The sequence below is a fragment of the Phyllobates terribilis genome, unplaced genomic scaffold, assembly GCF_046119375.1.
Source record: "Phyllobates terribilis strain yellow unplaced genomic scaffold, ASM4611937v1 Scaffold_5__5_contigs__length_657084704, whole genome shotgun sequence".
Classification (NCBI taxonomy): domain Eukaryota; kingdom Metazoa; phylum Chordata; class Amphibia; order Anura; family Dendrobatidae; genus Phyllobates; species Phyllobates terribilis.
In genome coordinates, this window is record NW_027362765.1 from 546,246,081 (window position 1) to 546,261,796 (window position 15,716).

At 44.5% G+C, this 15,716-nt stretch overlaps 1 protein-coding gene across 2 annotated transcripts in view; it reads right to left on the reverse strand.

Moving 5' to 3' along the window:
- The window catches only part of CHST3 (carbohydrate sulfotransferase 3), a 154,702-nt gene that overhangs the window by 59,050 nt on the left and 79,936 nt on the right, over positions 1-15,716 (reverse strand). For both annotated transcript variants that reach the window (XR_012322121.1, XM_073685849.1), the window contains exon 2: positions 6,192-6,246. The gene's annotated coding sequence lies outside the window, so the exon portion shown is untranslated. The remainder of the gene's footprint in view (positions 1-6,191; positions 6,247-15,716) is intronic.

Here is a 15,716-nt window from a genome sequence, read left to right on the forward strand (position 1 = left end):
CCTCTCACGGCCATTGCCTCTATATACTAGTGCCTGCCAGCTCCTCTGTGAGGGTACGCTCACACTAGCGCAGATTCTCTCATGCAAGAGATTTTGTCAGGGTTTGATCCGAGTGTCACCGTAGTGTGATCTGATTCTCTCACATGCGAGAAGTGTATCACAGGTGTGGAGAAGACAGAGAACTTAAAGAAGTTGTTCACTACTTATACACTGATGCCCTATCCATAGGATAGGGCATCAATGTCTGATCGGCCATGGTCCGGCACCGAGCATCCCCGCCGATCAACTGTTATTGGTGTTGGCAGCCGCCGGCCAGAAGTACTTGCTGAGCTTGTCCGTCTAGTTGTAGTGGCCGCCGCGGGGTACTACACTTCCACCTCCCATTGAACTGAATAGGAGGCGGATATATAGTACCCTGCAGCGGCCACTACAATTAGACGGCCATGCTCAGCAAGTAAGTACTTCTGACAAGCTGCTGCCGCCCCCGACACCGATAGCAGCTGATCGTGGGGGTGGCAGGTGTCAGACCCCAGCCGATCAGACATTGATGCTCTATCCTATGGAGTAGTGGACAACCCCTTTAATTTTGATGCTGCAATTGTTTTCTCATGCCGAATTAGCACAAGAAAAAAATCGCAGTTCATAGTATAACATTGTGCAGAATGCTATCAGATAAAACATTGGATAGTACTCGGCCATGTTATACGCTTGTGTGAACAAGCCCTGCCAATAGTATAAGGTAGTAGTGTAATTACTACTAGTCTTCACAGACAATACACTAAGAAACCGCTCTGCAGCTTAGGATTCTGCACTCTGCTGTCTGTATGTGATAATACACCAGCGACAGACAGGGATTGGGGAAAGGTGAATTAGAATTGGGGGTGGCAGGAAGAGTACAGACACACGGTGGTCACGTACTACAGGAAAGAGGGGAGAAGAGAATACCACACATCACTCAAGCAGGAAATAAACACTGTATGTGCAACTAGCAAACAGGCATAGAAACCTAATACAGTATATCAGTAAGTGGTAAATCATACTCCTTTTAAATAATTTGCATAGAATTCTTAAATTGATATGTGAAGGGATTTCAAATTTAAGACGTTATCACCTATTCATAAGATAGGCGATTACCTTGCTGATAACTGGAGGTCCCACCATCAAGCCCTAGAACGAGGCTTTGCAGCGCCCTGTGCGAATGGATCGGTGCACCATGACTTCATTCATTGTCTATGGTATATGGCTATGTCTGACAGTCCCAGAATAGAGCGGTGGTTCACATGCTCGACCACAGCTCCATCTATTCAGACAGGGCACTCTTATAATCTATACAAAGTTGTATTGTTGTTGAATTTTTCATGGTAATATTATCCACACTTTAAACCAATTGACAAAATAAATGTTGATACATCTGTGCATTAATATGAGCAACTAAGCAAAGAAGATCCAATATTCTAATCCTTAGTTCTTTGACACTTTTGATGTCCATTGTCAAAGCTCATATAATAGCTCTAAAATCTTAAAGGGAAGCTATAATCAGTAAAAAGGACCTAATGTTTAAATCAGGTATTTGTGTTACATATATTGAAAAAATGTAATTTTTTTATTTTCATAACACAACTTTTATTTAAAAAAAAAAATAGTAATCTTGCAATTGTTATACCGGCAACTGTTTTTAAACTTATACTTTCTCTCTTTTCACAAAGACTGAATTATTCAACACGGTCTCCTTATCAAAAGTGCAGTTTTTATTTATATGACCTTTAGCAACAAACAAAAGGATATATTAACGTTGTGTGTCCAAGAACAGATATACCAAAAAGGAATGACACATTACAACAGTGTCATGAAAAAATATACAGTATATCAAATTTATTGATTAAAATGATGCAATAATAAAGAAAGGGAAGGAAAAGTGCCCAAAAAAAGGTTGCACCCAGGGTAAGTATATATAGATAATGTTCCAATAATGAGACTAATAAATAAATAAATCAATAATTAATTTACCAGCTATATACAATCTAACATAGGATCCAAACAAGTAGTTAGGACAAGATGTACATACTTGCAAAGGATACTCTCTGATGGCAATGAGACATGTAAATAAAGTGCATTGTGCTAAGATGATCAATTCATCAGAACTACTTATCATCTATGCGGATGTGCTTGTAATAAGTACCATGTCCACTAATTCCTATGTATAGTAACAGATAAAGCAGGTAAGAAACTGGAAAATAATAAGTGAATAAGAATACAAACCCCAGGATGCCACCGCTCATCCCTGGTTTATTACAAGCAATCCACATAGATGATAAGTAGTTCTGATGAACTGATCACCTTAGCACAATGCATTTTATTTACCTGACTCATTGCCATCAGAGAGTATCCTTTGCAAGTATGTATATCTTGTCCTAACTACTTGTTTGGACCCTATGTTTGATTGTATATACAGTTGAAACCAGAAGTTTACATGCACTATAGAAAAAGACACATATGCATGTTTTTCTCAATATCTGACATGAAATCAGAATAAACCTTTCCCGTTTTAGGTCAATTAGGATTACCATCATTTGTAATATTTGCCAAATGCCAGAATAATGAGAGAGAGAGAATGTTTTAAGGCATTTTTATTACTTACTGCAAAGTCAAAAGTTTACATACACTAAGATTACTATGCCTTTAAACAATTCTGGACTGCCCATATGATGATGTCATGTGTTTGGAAGCTTCTGTTTTTTGGCAACATCTGAGTTAATTAGAGACACACCTGTGGATGTATTTTAAGGCACACCTGAAACACACTGCTTCTTTGTGTAGCATCATGGGAAAGTCTAAAGAAATCAGCCACGACATCAGGAAGAGAATTGTGGACTCACACATGTCTGGCGAATCCTTGGGTACAATTTCAAGATACCTGAAGGTGCCTCGTTCATCTGTAAAAACAATTATACGCAAAAACAAACAAGATGGGAATGTCCAGCCATCATGCTGCTCAGGAAGGAGACGGGTTCTGTGTCCCAGAGATGAACGTGCTTTGGTCCGACATGTGCATATCAACACAAGGACAAAAGCAAAAGACCTTGTGAAGATGATGGCGGAAACTGGTAAGATTGTGTCAATATCCACAGTGAAATGAGTATTGTATCAACATGAGCTGAAAGGCCACTCTGCCAGGAAGAGGCCATTACTCCAAAATAAACATAAAAAAGTCAGATTAATGTTTGCAAATGCACACAGGTACTAAGACCTTAATTTTTGGAGACATGTCCTGTGGTCTGATGAAACTAAAATTGAACTTTTTGGGCATAATGACCATCGTTATGTTTAATGGAAAAAGGTAGAAGCTTGGAAGCCTAAAAACACCATCCCAACTGTGAAACACAGGGGTGGCAGCATCATGTTGTGGGGTTGTTTTGCTGCAGGAGGGACTGGTGCACTTCACAAAATAAATGGCATCATGAGAAAAGAAGATTATGTGGCAATACTGAAGCAACATCTCAAGACATCAGCCAGGAAGTTAAAGCTTGGGCGGAAATGGGTCTTCCAAATGGACAATAACCCAAAGCATACTGCCAAAATGGTAACAAAGTTTCTTAAGGATAGCAAAGTCAATGTTTTACAGTGGCCATCACAAAGCCCTGATCTCAATCCTATTGAAAATTAATGGGCAAAGCTGAAAATTCAGGTGCGAGCAAGGCGACCTACAAACCTGGATCAGTTACGCCAGTTTTGTCAGGAGGAATGGGCCCAAATTCCGACCAACTATTGTGAGAAGCTTGTGGAAGGATATTCCAAACGTTTGACCCAAGTCATTCAGTTTAAGGGCAATGGTGCCAAATACTAATGAAATGTATGTAGAGTTTTGACTTTGCAGTAAGTAATAAAAATGCCTTAAAACATTCTCTATCATTATCCTGGCATTTGGCAAATATAAAAAATTAGGCAAATCCAAATTATCTTAAAACTGGAAAGGTTTATTCTGATATGCATGTTTTTCTCAATATCTGACATGAAATGTGTCTTTTTATATAGTGTATGTAAACTTCTGGTTTCAACTTTAGCAGGTAAATTAATTATTGATGTATTTATTAGTCTCATTATTGGAACATTATCAATATATATTTACCCTGGGTCCACCATTTGTTGGGCACTTTTCCTTACCTAGTCGGCCACGCCCACTGGCCGGCCGCGTAACTAGACGGGACGCGGGCTGTCTCCATACAAGTATACGAAAGCGAGGCCCCTCCCACTGGCCGGGAGTATGTATAACTCATACATACCCTCTGGTCCTGGGTCTGAAATCGGTGAATCTCCGCAGCGTACAGTGCCTGCGCCGGGGGGACTCATAAGTCTGCAGTCACACAGAGTGACTGCAGACATCGATTTGGGCCGGACAACCTCTTAAATGTTACTGTGGCACTGATATTTTAGGCTATCTTTGTATTAGCAAGTATGGTCTATTTTAAGTGATCAATCAACAGAGCAAATAAGGCTGAGGATTTCTGCATATTCAGAGCATTAACTATTGTCCTTAATGTGGATCTCTCACCAAATTTCACAGTACAATCTGTACACATTATTAAATTATACGTATGTATAGACCTGATGAGCCTGGTGTATTTATCCATGTTAGAATGGCTGTAAAATCCTAATGTTAGGATGGGCATTTTATGAGTCCCGCTATAGAATGAAATAGCTCGGGAGTCAAAGTGACTGACATCTGCAGGTTGTACTGAGCAGAATGAGATCTCAGCAGCAGGAGGGACATGTCAATAGAGCTACGTGGTGAGGAATGTGTTAATACACCAATTATTTTAATTTATATCAGGTCAGATCTATTTAGTAATGTATATAGCTTGTATTGTGAAATCTGATGACAGATCTCCTTTAAAGGGAATCGGTCACCAGGTTTTTGCTATCCCATCTGAGAGCAAGATGATGTAGGCACAGAGACCCTGATTCCAGCAATGTGTGCAATTTTACTTAAAAACTGTTTTACCGGCTGCAGATCTAGCAGTTCTCTGAATGATGAGCTCTGTATAACCCCGCCCACATCACTGATTGGCAACTTTGTGTGTGCACTGTGCATAGGTAGAAAGTTGTTAATCAGTACTGGGGGAGGGGTTATACAGAGCTTATCAATATGGACGACTATAAGGCAGCAGCCCAACTAGTCTACTGATGTAAACTACAGCATGCACCCCAGTAAGTGATATATTGCTGGAATCAGGGTCTTTGCCCCTACATAATGTTATTCTCAGATTAGGTAGTAAAAACCAGGTGACAGATCCCCATTAAATCCGCTTTATGAGTTTTGCATGTGACAGACCTCAACATCCAAGCAGTCAACTGATTTTTGTTTGTATCTAACATCAAAATCAACTGTCGAACAAGTGTAAGCACTGGCCTTTATTCTGGCCCTGGCTGTAAGTCACTCTCTATTATTGGATGTACGGTACTTAGTGGCAATGTGCCTAGATACAACCAATACATCTAATTTATAACATACGACTATTTAATTAAAATATAAATATACAAACAGCATTCCATAATTATTTTTTTCACATGACAGGACACTGAGGGGGATAAAAGAAAAATGTTTGCAACATTTCGCCATCATCTATATCAATATAAATGAATTAACATTATTATTTAAAAATACAAATGGTAGAGAAAAGAGCAATCAAAGTTAATCAATATACCATACTGATCAACTTTATTTTACAAAATCTTGCAGGCAGCTACAAAACCGACCATACATTTTAGTTTTCCAAAATTTTGTTTACACCTGTTAGAATCTGTATGTACCTACAATTAATCTACTATTAATTACTCAGGTACTTTGTAATATACAAATAGTGTATTTTGGGTGTTGGGAATGACGTTAATAAAGCCGAACCACATACCAGACTAAGTAATGCTTTTATACAGTATACTGTACTGTGTTCATAAAAGTATCATCCCATTGAAAGTATCATCTAATTAATGTATCACCCAAATAATAGTACTAGCAACAAGATACGGTCTTTTTTTAACTTGCGTAAAAGTTATGTTATAGGGAAGCGCTCCACTTTTTGTCTGCACTAGTTGTCATATACGAGGCTGTGATACTTTTGATGATAAGGGTATGTGAGCCCAACTATCCGTACCATACATTTCTTAACGATTAAATGTAATTCTAATTTACATACCTTTTACGAGAGCTGCAAATTCACTTTTCTATCATTGACGTAGGAAAAAATGCACCTGAAATTTCAAGAAAAAAAATAGGTCACAAGAGCCCAATACAGCTGCAGGTCTCAAATTCAATGTTTCTGCCAAACAGCAAGTTCCTATGTAGAGTAAAGCAAAACCATTCTGCTAGCATAAAAATAGTCACTGGGCTGACGTTGAAACCGTACTTCCTTCCTTATCAGTTTAACCCGCTGCAGACGCTTTCCTCCTTTGAATATTAAGCAGAAACTCTACTAGACACTCAATATTAATGATTTCTAAAAGCTTTGTGTGTGTTTGCAGCTTCATGACAGTCAACTTTATTATTTTTCCACAAGATTATTATTATTTATGATACACATTACTGTTAGGATGTTGTTTACCTAAGAATCGAATGTAACACCAGATCGAAAGAACTCCGCTCAGTCCCGGTAATGCACTGAATCATCAACATCCGGGACAACATCACTAAATCCAGATATTTCTATTGTATATAGATTGTACATTCCAAAATGGCAAGCAGCAGTGGAAGATCTGTACAGTCACTGACTAACACTTCTGGAATAGTTCAGCTTAAAAGCCAGCAGAAGACCAGTAGAGAAGAATGGACTACTTACTACATGTTCGTGATTGGGAACTCGTATATACTGTAAGTAAGAAAATGTATCTACAAGGTTGCTTGACTCTGGGACATCCGCGTATTGGGCGAGTATTCTCCATGGCCAAAAGTCCCAATACACACTGCATAAAAGTCAGCCAAACCCGCCTATTCAAAGGGGTTTTACCAAGAACAAAGTTAATTTTAAAGTTGATTTTAATCAATAGATCTTGGAATAATAATAATTTCCACAATTGGATGTGTTTAAATAAAATGTCCCTGTGCTGAGATAATATTATAAATGTGCCCCTGCTGTGTACTGTGTAATGGCTGTGTCTTACCGTGCAGGAACATGGTCCGATCATATCACAGCTCCTGGGCAGGGGAGGACGCAAAAGAGATTATACAGACATTACAGCACGGGATCACAGCTGATTCTATTTCTGAGATAAATCATTTCCCTGCTTGTTTTTTAAAAAAATGTTTTACCTCTAAGAAAGAATAATTTACGATCCTGTGCTGTAATGTTTTTATACTCTCTTTTGCTTCCTCCCCTGCCCAGGAGCTGTGGTATGATCAGACCATGTTCCTGCACGGTCAGACACAGCCATTACACAGTACACAGCAGGGGCACATTTATAAAATTATCTCAGTACACGAAAAAAATTTTAAAACACATCCAATTGTGGAAATTATTATTATTATTCCAAGATCTATTGAATAAATCAACTTTGTTCGTGGGAAAACCCCTTTCTGACGTGTGCCGTAATAGTACAACACTTCGGCTCCCTCCTTTGGTGTGGACTCCAGCACTGAGCCCGAACCTATCCCGGCACATGACAGCTGATCTGATCAGCTGTCATGTGCCCCTAACAGCCGCGGATGGAATCACGATCCACCCACGGCTGTTAACGAGTAGTGTTGAGCCACCCCCGTAGTGTTCGAGTTCGGTTCGGTTCGTCGAACACCCGTGTGTTCGCCGAACTGTTCGTCGAACTGTTCGTCGAACACCTTCGAACACCATTAAAACCAATGGCAGGCAAACAAAAACACATAGAAACACATAGAAAACACCTTCAAAGGTGTCCAAAAGCTGACAAACTGCTCAGAAGACACAACTAACACATGGAAAAGTGACAAGTACATATAGTCATGCGAAAAGAAAAGAGGTGGAGGAGTAAAAGGAGGGGGAGACACAGATATAGGCATGTCATGCCCTTCTAAAATCCAAAAAGTGAGAAGCCGAGACGGCCAGTCCGCTCCTGCCCGTGCCACCTCCGTGTCGCCGGGTTTGTGCCAGAGCCGCGGTGAACCCTGACGGCCAGCCCCCCTCTCCCAATACTGGTGCCTGTCCGCTGGTGGGTCGAGAGAGCCCCCCTGTGGTGGAGGCAGCTCTAAGCTTTTTAATTTAAATTGTCCCTCTAATTTGAATGAATACACTTTAAATCCATTTACAAGGATCTATTGGAGGGCAAGTCTCATGCCAGCAGCCGCGTAATTCCAGCTCCAGTAGCGTCCACTAAAGCTGCTGCAGTTAAAAAGCTTTTATAAGGATCGAGCTCGGCTGTCCACCGCAAGGCATCCTAGTGCCAGTCCCAGCCCCTATGCCTTGGGGTGCCTCCTGATGCTCTTCACTAAGTATCCCGTGGTCCCGAAGCATTTCCTTTGAAAAAATTAAGTGTCCAAACTACAGGTGGTGTAGCTTGCTTAACAGCCGGGATAATCCGCTGACTAGCAGACACTGCTACTAGGCACAAAGTATTTCCTGGGCTAGATGCAGTTAAAAATTTGTAAGTAGATACTCTCGTTGGATGCTGAGAAAGCATTCCATAGAGTCTCCTGGCACGCCATATATGATTCTCTTAAAAAGCTTGGGGTAGGGGTCTAGGGGACCCTTTTATAGCCAAAATCACGGCCCTGTATCACAATACGTCACCTAGGCTGAAGATAAATGGAACTGTAGCACCGAGGGCTCGGTTGCTACAGACGTATTGCACCTCACCCAGAGGTGTGATATCTCACTCTCAGATAAGGATGGAGTGTGGATCAGGACCCGACACCTGCATGCATTACACCACATTGCCGTGGGGCAGGGCGACCAATATGCCCCTGAGATGGGCACGACAGTCCCTGTCCCTGGCTGGAGTGGGGGGAGGGAACACTGAGGAAGGGGAACCCTGCAGTGCAGGAGCAGGGAGGAAGCAGTTCCTGGGTGCATTGAGAAGGGAGTATAAAAGGTGGGCACCATCTTAGTTCAGTGCAGAGAAGTCTGAGCAGAAGTGGCAGGGAGCAGGGGCTCTGCATGAGCTCTGCTCCGGAGGCGGACCTAGTAACAGAGGCCCAGGCCTGCAAGAGGGAGAAGGAAGGAAGAGGAGCGGAGAAGGCTCCAGGAACGAGGAATGAAGGGATCCCAGGGGTGCGGACGGGCGAGTCGCCACCGCACGCCCGAATCCACCTGCGTGGAGGGGTCAGGCCAAAGGGGGAGACCGGTCCCCGAACTAGTGGAGGCAGGAAACGACCCTCAGCTAGAAACCGGAGGCTCTGACATTTTATGTGGCGCAGCCCCTTGCTCCACCCGCTAGGAAGGCACCACATAGGGTCAGGGAAACTGGCGCCAAGTTTACCAAGAGGAGGCCCGAGGCAGCCGGACAGAAGTGTTGGTAAGAAAGGCCAGACAAAGGACACACAAAGGGGGTCCTGTGAAGCGCTCCAAAGTTATCTGGGAGTTGTCTGAGCCCCTCACCTGGTGAGCACAGTACGACGTGGGCAGCCGTTACCTGCAGACGTGGTCTGGATAATAAGAACTGTGAGTAAAGGCCCTGAACTGCATCACTGACTCCGTGTCGTTACTGCTGCTGCCCTGCACCATCACCCCCATCCTCCGCATACACTGCCCTGAGGCTATACTCCTCCCGTGGGGAGTTATGCTACGCTCTGCTGCACCCACAACACCAGCCTTAGCGGTCTGCCCTGTAGCGGCGGTTCACTCTGACCGCAATCCACGGGTGGCGTAGTCGGACATTTAAACATCAAAACCACATAAATAGTTCCGCCACTGGTTTGACCGCCCTGAGCCACGGAACCGGATCGCCGCCACGAAGACTACAACCACCAGCATCCACCAAAAAGGGTCCGGCTCCGGGTGTCCCAAGGCCCAGGGGGTGCGTCAGAACATTTTCATCACCTTTCACAATCACCAATGGGACAAGGCAGGGATGTCCTCTGTCCCCTCTCTTATACATCCTAGTGACGGAGCACCTGCTCTCATCAATTCGCCATAACCCCAATATTAGGTGGATTGAGGTGGGAGGCACCGAGTACAAGTGCTCTCTATTTGCTGATGATGTCCTAGTATATATCACTCAATCACATATATCCATCCCTGCTGTTATGGCTGAAATAGATCACTTTGTTACATGGTAAAATTTTAAAATCAATGCAGCGAAGTCTGAGGCCCTCGATGTCTCCCTCCCTAAATCCATATAGGATTCCATCCAGTCCAACTTTCCCTTTGCCTGGCCCTCACAGGGTATCAAATACTTAGGAATTCCTATTCATAGAGACCTCTCCCATCTATGTTATCTTAATTTTGGGCCCTTTATTGAACAATTCCATACAGACCACGGTTGGCAAGTTAGAACTGTAAGATTCACTACGTGAACCACTGGTGTTTTGTGGAAAAGCACATGTACACCGCGTTCCAAATTATTATGCAAAAAGTGTTTAGGAGTGATAAGGGAAGAATTTGTTTGTTTGTCAGTTAAACTCATTGATGGTGATGTGTGTCAGGGCTCTTTATATCACTGTAAGCAATTGCAGACACCTGTGCTAATTAGTTTGGCAGGTGTGTCCAATGAAAGGCAAGACTACTTAAGAAGGCTCTCTCACATTATTAAGCAGCCTACATTTTCTGCCAAAATGGGAAAGAAAAAGGATGTGTCGGCTGCTGAGAAGCAACAAATTGTGGAGTGTTTAGGTCAAGGCATGACTACAATCAACATTGTGCGATGATCAGGATGAAGTGTCTTGGCAATCAAGAAGTATGTAGCTGATTCACAGTACACACGTGTGCGTGCTGATAAGGGCAAATTGAGGACTCTTTCCTACAGGCAATTACGTCAGGTTGAAAGAGCAGCGGCAAAAAAGCCTTGTCATAGCAGCAGACAAGTTTTTGAAGCTGCTTGTGCCTCCAACGTCCCCCGAACAACAAGATGCAGGGTCCTTCAGAGGTTTGCAGCTGTGCATACGCCATCCTGTCGACCTCCTCTATCCACTTCACACAAGCAGAAACGGCTCCAGTGGGCCAAACATTACATGAAGACTGATTTCAAAACTGTTTTGTTCACGGATGAGTGCCGTGCAGCGCTCGATGGTCCAGATGAATGGAGTGGAGGATGGCTGGTTGATGGACACCCCACGCAAACACGGCTACAGCGCCAACAAGGAGGAGGTGGAGTAATGTTTTGGGCTGGAATCATGGGGAGAGAGATTGTCGGCCCCTTTAGGATCCCTGAAGGCGCTAAAGATGAACTCCATAATGTATGTGGATTTTCTCAAACAGCACTTCCTGCCATGGTTCAAGAAGAAGAACCGTGTATTTCACAGCAAGATCATTTTTCTGCATGATAATGCACCATCTCATGCTGCACATAAAACATCTGCATCTCTGGCTGATATGGGCATAAAAGGGGACAAACTTATGGTGTGACCCCCATGCTCCCCTGACCTCTACCCCATTCAGAACCTTTGGAGCATCATTAAAAGGAGTGTCTATGATGGCGGGAGGCAGTTCACATCTAAGCAACAGCTCTGGGAGGGTATTCTGTCCTCATGCAAAACAATTGAAGCAGAAACCATCCAAAACCTGACAAATTCAATGGACGAGAGAGTTCAGAAGCTCCTTTCGAACAAGGGGTCCTATGTGAAAATGTAACATCACCTAGAATAAAGTTTTGAGTTGAAAACTGTTTGATTTCAGTTTCTAACAACCTGCTAATGCTTATAATTTCAAAAATGACCATTTTTTTGGTCTTTATTAAAATGAAAAGGTTGATCGAAAAGTTTGGGGGATCTAAGAGTGTGGCAACCCAGTAGTCATGATTACTTCGAATTCTGACAATATGAGGGTCATGCTGCAGGTAGTGCAGCAAGAAGGCACTTATGTGTCTTGCGCATCTCGGAGCCCCAAAATTATTTTCCGGGCTAGATGCAGCTAAAAATTATTTTTAATTTTAAATCTGGTGAAGCTTATTATAGATGGCCTAATAGGATCAGTGCTGCACACTGCTACAAAGCCCAAATTATTTTCCAGTCAAGATACAGATAAACATGATTAGTAATTTGAAAGCTTAAAACGGTTGGTAGGGTGATTTTAACCAATCATCAAGCTTTTACTCTCCCCAGGATGACACAGGGGTAGAAAAGTCGTTTCGGATCCATGATTTGTTCATCTTTATGAACGTGAGTCTGTCTATATTATCAGTGGAGAGCCGCGTGCGCTTATCTGTCAGCACACCACCAGCAGCGCTGAACACACGTTCAGACAGAACGCTGGCTGCGGGGCATGACAAGATCTCCAAGGCGTAAGTGGCTAGCTCCGGCCATTTATCCAGATTGGAAGCCCAAAAAGAGCAAGGGTCCAGTGACACAGTCGTGGCTTCAATGTTTACTTGGAGATACTCCTGTACCATCGTCTCTAGGCGTTGACTATGTGTCAGACTTCTTGTCTCCTGTGGCCTTGCAAAGGATGGGCTAAAAAAGTGGTGAAATGATTCCGCAAAATTGATGTTACCAGCAGATACTGTGGTTCTGTTACGGTTTGAGTGCTGAACACTTGACGGTCCCACGGTTGGCAAGTTGGAACTGTGAGATTCACTACGTGCACCACTGGTATTTTGTGGAAAAGCACATGTAAGATTCTGCAACAGTCTCTGCTGATACTCCTGCATGCGTGCATCCCTTTCTATGGCAGGAATAATTTCTGCAAATTTACTTTTGTACCGGGGATCTAACAGTGTGGCAACCCAGTAGTCAGGATTATTTCTAATTCTCACAATTCGAGGGTCATGTTGCAGGTAGTGCAGCAAGAAGGCACTCATGTGTGTTGCGCATCCAGGAGCACCAAGTCCCTGTTGTGTTGGTGGCGAGGTAACAATCATGCTTCCTTCCTCTGTCCTCTCCCCCCAACCTCGCACAACAGAAATGTGATCAAGGTCTCCCTCATCTGATGAGTCTTCCATCAGTTCGTCCTCCACTTCTTCCTGGGCTCCTGCACCTTCCTCACTAGTTTGGCTGCTACCATGCGCCCTGGTAAAATCATCTCCCCCACCCTCACATGCCTGCCGCCCTGGTGCTGCCGACCGTCTGGACCTTGCAGATGTTAGCCCTTCCGCATACAACTCCTCCTCCTCTACTTCCTCCACCTCCTCTTGTGCCACCACCTGACTCCGAATTCTGTTTAACATGTGCTCCAGCATGTAAATCACCGGAATAGTCATGCTGATAATGGCATCGTCAGCACTAAACATCTTCGTCGCCATTTCAAAACTGTGCAGAAGGGTGCATAGGTCCCTGATCTGAGACCACTCCTCCAGCGTGATTTGCCCCACCTCTGAATCTCGTTGGCCCAGGCTATACGTCAGAACGTATTGCACCAGGGCTTGTCGGTGCTGCCACAGTCGCTGCAACATGTGCAGAGTTGAATTCCACCGGGTAGGCACATCGCATTTTAGCCGGTGAAGTGGCAGGCCCAACGACTTCTGTAGAGATGTAAGTCGCTGAGCTGCGGGATGCGAACGGCGGAAGTGAGCACACAGCGACCGTGCCCTCTGCAGAAGGCCATCTAGTCTGGGATAGTGGGCTAAAAATTGCTGGACAACCAGGTTCAACACGTGAGCCATACAAGGCACGTGTGTGACATTGCCCCGGCGAAGGGCCGCACCCAGGTTTGCAGCATTGTCGCACACGGCCTTCCCTGGTTTCAGGTCCAGTGGAGACAACCATTCATGAAATTGGTTCTCCAGAGCTGACCACAACTCCTCAGCTGTGTGACTCACATTTCCCAGACATTTCAATGTAAAAACCGCCTGATGACGTTGAGCCCTACTGCCAGCATAGTAAGGAGGTGTGCAGGATCCCTTCTGCGCAGTTAGAAAGCTTGTGGCATGACCAGACAGGCTTTGGGTGCAGGTGGAAGACCGAGAGGAGGTTGAGGAGGCAGAAGCAGTGGAGGAAAAATGACATAAAGAGGATTGACGCACAACTCGTGGGGACGGCAAGACTTGGACAGCAGCCCCTTGTCCTGCTGTCACCATAGTTACCCAGTGCCCAGTCAGCGACATGTAACGCCCCTGTCCATGCCTACTCGTCCAAGTGTCTGTGGTGAAATGCACCCTGTCACACACAGAGTTTCTCAAAGAAGCGGTGATGTTGTGTGCGACATGCTGGTGGAGCGCAGGCACACCTTTCTTTGAGAAGTAGTGCCGACTGGGCATCTGGTACTGGGGCACTGCGATGGACATAAGGTCTCGAAAATCCTCTGTGTCCACCAGGCGGAAAGGCAGCATTTCTGTAGCCAAGAGCTTGCAGATGGTGAAATTCAACCTCTTAGCTTTCTCATGGCTAGGAGGAAATGGTCTTTTACTTGTCCACATCTGAGGGACCGAGAGCTGGCTATTGTGCTTAGACGGGGTTGATAAGGGTGTCCCCGGCAAACTGCCGGTCTGTGAGGAAGATGCAGGCGGACATGTTAGGTTGCCTTGATCCAAAGGTGGTGCTATCGATGTCGGACAGCGCTCAAGACCAGCTGGTGTTACCACCTCCAAAGAAAATGATGACCTGCCAATCACGCTGGCTGTTGTGGGTAAAGAGGTGGCAGGTCTGCGCCCCAAAACAGGTGTGACTGCTGTCCCCCCAGTCACAGAGGATGAAGAGGCCGCGGATGCACAAGATATGGCAGACGGTGGTTGGCCCGGCCGGCTAGACCGCATTGTAGCACACTGAGCTTCCCACTGCAACTTATGCTTCATGTCCATGTGCCGGTTCATGCATGAAGTACTCAAACTATGTATTTTTTGGCCTCTACTTAGCTTTTGCTGACAAATGTTACAGATAACACGAGTTGGGTCATCTTTATCGATCTGAAAAAATGCCCAGGCTATGCAAGGCTTAGCACCCATGCGACCTGAAGAGCCACCACGACTTGTGGTGAGAGGCAGAGTTGTGTTTGAGGATGCAGTTGTTGACGTGCTTCCAGTACTACGTCTCTGTCCAGGAAGGCGCAACCTGACCTCGTCGTCACTAGCATCTTCCTCCACCTCCTCTGCTGACCTCATCTCTTGGCTGACTGTGGGTTGACAGTAAGTGGGATCTCCGACCTCATCATCATCACCCTGTGCGTTATCACACCCGTCGTCCTCAGAGCCAACCTGTTCCTGCCCTGACAAAAAACTAAAGTTGTCGCTCCAATCAGGTATTTGAGTCTTATCATCGTCTTCCTCATTGTCTCCACCAACAGGAGTTACAGTTTGGGAATGAGGGTCTACATTATGGTCAGAACCTTCTGCGTCTGGTCCTGGATCCGACTCATAAAGATTCTGGGCATCAGTGCAGATCATTTCCTCGTCTGGATTCCCAGAAGCGCTGGAGTCGACCTCTGATTCCCAGGCTATAGTATGAGTAAACAGCTCTGCAGACTCAACCATCTGTTCTACCTCATACTCAGACGGGCAGCTGGAGATTTGGGAGCTGTGAGGAAGCAAGTGCGATTTGGGTGACACCTTTGAGGACTGGAGTATTTGTGATGTTGAAGTTGATGTGGAGGAGAGCCCACTTAAAGGAGCACTTGATATCCGTTGAAGCACCTGCTGTTTTTGTGCCTCATCTGGAATTTGTAGCAATTGGCGTG